We start from the raw sequence: 7,094 nt of genomic DNA, 5'->3' as shown, positions 1-7,094 counted from the left end.
TACACAACATTATACACCATTACACACCATTACACCACGACCAGGGTTCGATCCCCGGCCGCGTCATACCAAAAGACGTTAAAAGATGGTATTTGTTGTTACACTGTCTGGCGCTTGGCAATACGGGGCTAAAAAATGGACTGGTCGGTTTTGAGTCAGTATACTGTGTCTGAGTGGGGTATTCATGTTAAACTGCAGCATGGTATCTCAGTGTGCTAGCACTATAAATCGGCATCAGTCCGGACTAGTACAAGCAGCCACACACACGTGCATGCACGTCGCTATATAAGTGCAATAATCTTGGACGCAACGTTAAACCCCATTTCACCTCATTATTACACCACAGTACACATCATTACACACCATTACATCACAGAACATAACATACCATCTCAGTACACAATAGTACACCACATTACACCACAGTACACAACATTACACCACAGAACACAGCATTATACAACATTATACCACAGTACATAACAGTACACACTATTGCAGGAACGTTGCCTTCAGGCTCTAAAATAATCAAATGTCAAGGTAATACGTCAACTGGATTCCTCCATACATCAAGGATGGGTTATATACATGTGGCCATATAAACGTTATAGTTGACACTGCAAACACGAAAACGTCGTTTTTTTTCGTATATGGTCATTGGACGGAAAAACGACTAAAAATTCATTAAAATTGATTAATTGGTGAGCGTCTAGAAACTGTGCAGAAAAGGGTCGAGTTTTTCAAGCGTAAAATCGACGGAAAAACGATGATTTTTGCTCCGCCTTGTACACCTGTTAATGGCCAATCAGATGGCGCTGGTCCCCCGACGCACGTGATTCCTAAGGCTTCCTTTCGAAAGCTTTAGGTTTCGTATTTCTGGCATGCCTTGCTCTAGTATCTGTTGCGCGCGAGATTTGCTGATAAGCCAGTTTTAGGATATGTAACATGTTAATCGAATTCAGGCACGCGCCAAGAAGTCAAACCAAACAATGTTACCAAGTTTATTGTGGTAACATATCCCTCGGCTATGAACAGTTACCCCTATCGAATAATGGGTTGTGTTCATTTGGTTATAATAAAAACTATTTTTTTAATGTGAAGTTTACAAGATATACGGCTAGGACGAGAGGTCGGTCACATGACTTTCTTCACGTGACTGTATTCTTGAAATGGCGTAAACACTGACTACTTCCACATTCCTGGGGAAAACCCTTGGAATTCCCTGGTACGAATTCATACAGAAGCGTGGTTGCATGCCCTCGCTACAACCCATCCCAGAGAAAAAACAAACGAAAAAAACATCCAAACTATCGTAGTGACAATCTACAGCAATCTATGAATTTACCTTAGTATCTATTTGACACATCTTTACAATCACCTTTCAACGATCGGCCAATTGATCAGTGATCACAAAGGCTTGAAATAGTCACAGGTTAATTAACAACTTCGGAAATATCTCCCGTCACGTTTATCGTGCCGGCCATTTTGACGTATTGTACTTGATGTAAATGTATTACGACGCTCTGTCATTGTAATTGACGTACTGAGGTAATTCTCATCTAATGAGGACATTGTTTGGAATATATTTCTCGTAAACATACTAAAACATGGGGATGGGGGGGGGGGGGGGGGGGGGGGGGGGGGGCTATTTTATTCCGGGATGGCCTATTAAAGTTAGCAGTAAGTCAAGGCACCATGCGTGTATATGATCTGTTATTATATGTGTTTAAATTACGGTTTGGGGCGTTAGTAAAAATACACTGACGCACTATTCAAATCAATTGGATAATTGAATATGCTTTATTTTACATATTACATAACAGCACTGCACAACATTTGAACAGTTGCAGTAACACACTACGGTAATCGCATTAAACACCATTTTCAACTCTACAGTATTTCAGTATATCAGTTATATCACGGTGTACAAACTGATGTGGGATTTAAATCCGAATTGGTTCAGGCCATCCAACGGGTGTTCGGGAAAAGGTGAGCGTATCCTGCCATACAAGTGGCACCCGTCACAAACACATGCAAGGACAAGTCAATTGTTCACCTGAACAAAGCACGGAAACACACAATGATGCCCGTCCTCACTTGTACCGAGCATGTAAATTATATTGTCCGTCAAAAACATGGACGAGTATAAACAATATGTTCATTCACGTAATACATGTCATACATTTTGACCAGACAATCCAGTTATCATCACCAAGAGCACCGATCTACGCAATTGGGATACGATGACATGCATCAACCAAGTCAGCGAGCCTAACCACCCGATCAGGTTAGTCGCCTTCGAACAAGCATGGGTTGTTGAAGGCCTATTCTAACCCGGATCTTCACGGGTAACGTTTTTGATAATAAGGTACAATGAAATTTTGTATATGTCCATAATAAGTGTGTAAATGGATAATATATCGATACACGTCAATTAAACGGCTGCATATGGTTATTCGATTAACTCTTTTACAAGTCTATATTTCAAGACATGTATTTGATATTCATAATAACTCCACAATAGCTACACAATGGCGACAAAACGGTACCAGCATCACATATCTATATAATTACTTTTAAGTTAAATCATGTATCTAAATAGTAAATTAGAACAATTAAAAATATACTCTTCCGAAATTTTTCGGGGTTTTTTTCGTTTGGAGAGAGGAGTAGTGACAGTAGTGACTGGTATGTGATGGGTGCAAACAGGTGTCGAGTGGCTGTCTCAGATGGCTCTAATTTCGTAGCTCTAAAGATCATGACGGCGATAAAGACCGTGATGCAGTTTGTCTCACAGTCCCTGAACCATATTATTTTCCCTTCCCCCCAGGCCTTACTGCAATGCTATAGCCCCAAATGAAACAAGCCTAGATGTTCAACGGGTTCAGGCTGAAATTTCCATCTCACTTGGGCTCCTTTTAAATTAAAATATAGTTTCTCGTTTTAACCAAAATAATGTATTTTCAGGGACTAAGCGTTTGTCTAGCCGTGAAGTACAACTATCCAAAAGATCCCATGCATGTCTATATTTCTTCAGACATTTCTTCTCTCCATGTTCCTATCTATATGTATCAAAAAACAAATGAATTAAATATTACAGCACTGGTGAATAGGTTATATGCGCATGTAAGCGTCGATCTTCAATATCTTTTGCGCAAAATACATATATACTGATGAATTAACGTAGTAATACTACGCAAATATATGCCCAGATGTATACATAAGTTTCATCTCGTGATCTTTATTCGTGATTTAGCTCTTTTTCTACATTTGATTATGAGGTGTTACATCACACCAGAAAGCCAGGATCAAATTCAAGTCATAATTTCATGGTTCGTCTTGTATGTTGGAAACCAATATCGCAACATGGCTGAATATTGCTAAACGTGGTATTTACCCAATTACTCACATAATTATTGCATTTTCTTCGTGCACGTTCTACAATCATCTACGATCGCTATCTATAAGGAGGTATATCTATATTCATCCAAATGTACATACATATATGTCCACATACATATGTATTAAGCAAGTCCCACATTCTTCCTTAAAAGATAAATGCTAAGCATTTCCTCTGTATGTATTTATATATGTAAAAATCGTTTTTATGACTACAGTGATTTTTGCAAGGCTACTCTCATAAATGTCATGACGCATTTGAGGACAGGGTTCTTCTATACTCGCATTAATGTGCTGACTTATTATTGCGTTAATTTCATGATTTACAGTATTCATGAGGAACATTTCACGTGGGACCAACAGAGGGAAATATGACTATCGACTATTTTTTTATATTTAGCTAGCTCAAACGATCTATTGGTTTGATTTATTGTTATGGTATCCACAAAATAAGTAGGATCCGGTTTTTTTCCGTTTTTGTTGTTCTTTGTGTAACGCCGCACTAAGCAATATTCCAGTTATATGACGGTTGTCTGTAAATAATCGAATCTGGACCAGACAATCCAGTGATTGATATCACGACCACCGATCCACGCAATTGAGATACGATGACATGCATCAACCAAGTCAGCGAGCCTGACCACCCGATCCCTTTAGTCGCCTCTTACGACAAGCATAGTCGCCTATAACGGCAAGCATGGGTTGCTGTAAATCTATTCGGAACCGGATCTTCAAAGGTCAAGTGGGATTCAACTGATATGTTAAGATGAAATAAAACTGAATTATATGTGCTGTACATATCAAAGTTTGCCAAATTGTTACAAAATGTTTGGCCACAGCAAGGCTACGTGTTCACAACTTATTGTGGTAGGCACAGTATAACTCACGAGTCTGGACTGAGGGAGGGCGGTATTCCTCCTTGTGGGTCACCTGCTTGGCAATATGGGACGGGAAAACTGCAGGGGGTGAGGGCAGTTAAGTTGATGGTACAGACAGATAACAGAGATCATTTTACAAATGTGAAACCTCATTCCACAAAGGAAGAGGCGAAAGCTGAAACTTGGTGAGATTTACCGAACAAAGGCAGTTATTTCTAGTTTCTTACTGACTCTCGAGGATACATTTAATAAAAATTCGTGTGTGCGACACTAAATGTGGATCACAATCTTTCTGTCTTCTTTCATTTGTCATCTGAAATACCATCCCTTCGTGCACTTGTGCTTCCTGCTCAAGTTACCAAACACATCCTGTTTACGTACACCTGCAAGATATATATTACCCCGAGGAGAATTTACGATTCTACGTTGATACGTTTAACTGCTGGCCTGGTAAGCAATGTCATATTTCTTATCGCCAGGGATCACAGGTGTGATACCAGTCTCCCTCAAGGAGACGTCTGATTAAACTCTTTGCTTCGTCAATGCTTCGTCTAGCCCAAACCGGTAACTGGTACCACTAGCAACGATACAATGGCTACAAAGACTTACAATGAGTCAAGCATCCGTCACTCGATTTCCATTTTGATTGATTGTTTGATTGATAGATTGATAGATTGATACATTGTGAGTGAGTGAGTGAGTGAGTGAGTGAGTGAGTGAGTGAGTGCCTGTTTCACTGGTATGTCCGGATCTGGTTACGGGTCACCGGCTTAGCGTCACCGATCTAGATATATCTATGCAGGAATAGGTCATCCATGCGGATAGCGTAATCTCGAATAATGTATTCAGGAACCTTTCGTGAACAACATTTATTGAAAATGCTACCGAAGAATCAAACAACTTTAAGATTTGGCTTCTGTGGTGGAATCATTCTAATATTTCACATAACCGTTAACGTACTTCTTGAATGTTGTCACGCCATTCATTCAGACAGATCTCGAAGATATGTTAATATCTATGCGAGGACAGCGGATTAGATATCGCGAGGCCGGTTCACAATCCGTAAAAGCCTGTGATATGCCATGAATAGCCCATTGCATCTCCTGTACAAAGCCTTTCTTTTGTACGTGTTGTCACAGAGCCACAAACTTAGGTCAATTGATCAGATAAAAGCAGGACTACTGGAATCGGTTGAGGTGAACTTCCCGTGACATAAACTCCTACTTGACAACCGCTTTAAGAAAGTGCCGCCATTCATGTACACAGCCCTGTGGATGAATGAACGACCTAGCGAAGCCAGTAGCGCCACCTAGTGAGATATAATGGAAGAAGAACAACCGAGAGTTGAATCTTGACATACTCCGGTGCCATCTGCAGAACCTTGTTAGCAATGGCACAGTGATTTATGAGAGTTTAAGTGAGTCGGATTTTATGCCGCCTTAGCAATATTACAGCAATATCACGGCGGGGGATTCCCACATTGTGCCTATGATATGCAGAGAATCGAACCTGGACTTTCGGCACGAGGAGCGAACGCTTTTACCACTAGGCAACGCAAGCGGCCTTGATCATATGATCAACCTAATGTGTTTTCATATTTCAGATGTTAAACTTTGCAATCACAGATTATATTTATCACCACTGTAAAATGCAAGGATATCAGCATATCATCACCATCACCATCATCATCATCATCATCATCATCATCATCATCGCCGTCACCATCATTATCATCACCACCACCATCATCATCATCATCACCATCATCATCGCCGTCACCATCATTATCATCACCACCACCATGAGCATCAGCATCGCCACCGGTATCGTTATCACAGGTATATACGGTACTCCACACACAGATTAACGAAGGGCATATATTTGATCAGGGGTTAGTTAAATATCTATTACAGCTGTGTGTCAGTACATCCAGTTTCTGTAGGTGCAGAAAAATACCAAGTCGGTCAGCTGTGAACACGGTTCTTCAGCATCGGACATCAGCTGTCCTTGACACGAACATTTCAGCGCATTTGAATGGATTTAACAACAAGTAAGGTCATCTTGTGCGGGACGGTTTTCGTAGGCAACAGATGGATTAGCATATGAACTATGATTCTCCTTAGGTAGAAAAAGATCCACGATGTTCGACCTGGTAGAAGTGTGTAATCAAACCGCACAGCATTAGTCTTTGATTGACTGTGGCGTCAAAACAAACTCATTCATGTACTTGATCTGAATGTTCATCTTAATTGTTATGGATAGTCACGGAGCCGTGATCCAGAGAACAGGGTGTCATTAGATAAAAATGAAGTAATAATAGGATTACCAGAAAAAACGGGGTATAACACCCAAGCCAATAAGCTACGGTCGGGAACACCAGAGTAAGTCAGTACAAGATTGAAAACTGCCCCATAAGAATGTATGACAGGCTAGTCGGGTATTGCTTCTTGTATATGTGAAAACAAAGTTATTAAAATTAATAGCAAAACTGATGAAAGTCACCAATAAACGTGTATACGTGTTATATCGTCACTGCAAAAATAATGAGAGTTGTCTTTAGTATTAACATTCAAATACGTGATATCTGTATTAACGATATTGTCTACGTTCCACCGGTGAGTAAGCGTTAGCCTTACTATCTCGTAGTATAAATGTTGCAAGAAATTGTATTTCTGATGACATCACGATACGGTTTTTTACGATGCATCACGTCTGCACCAGCGCTTGATAACAGTCTTGTGTTAGGGTGTTTCAGTAGTTTAAATTGCTGTTCTTGATGTTGTTGAATAAACTTTGATACTATGAACAATATAAGGT

The sequence above is a fragment of the Haliotis cracherodii genome, unplaced genomic scaffold (assembly GCF_022045235.1).
Source record: "Haliotis cracherodii isolate W230 unplaced genomic scaffold, xgHalCrac1.p SCAF_13, whole genome shotgun sequence".
Taxonomy (NCBI): Eukaryota; Metazoa; Mollusca; class Gastropoda; order Lepetellida; family Haliotidae; genus Haliotis; species Haliotis cracherodii.
The sequence above is the reverse complement of the archived record's forward strand: the minus strand, read 5'-3'. Positions refer to the sequence as shown.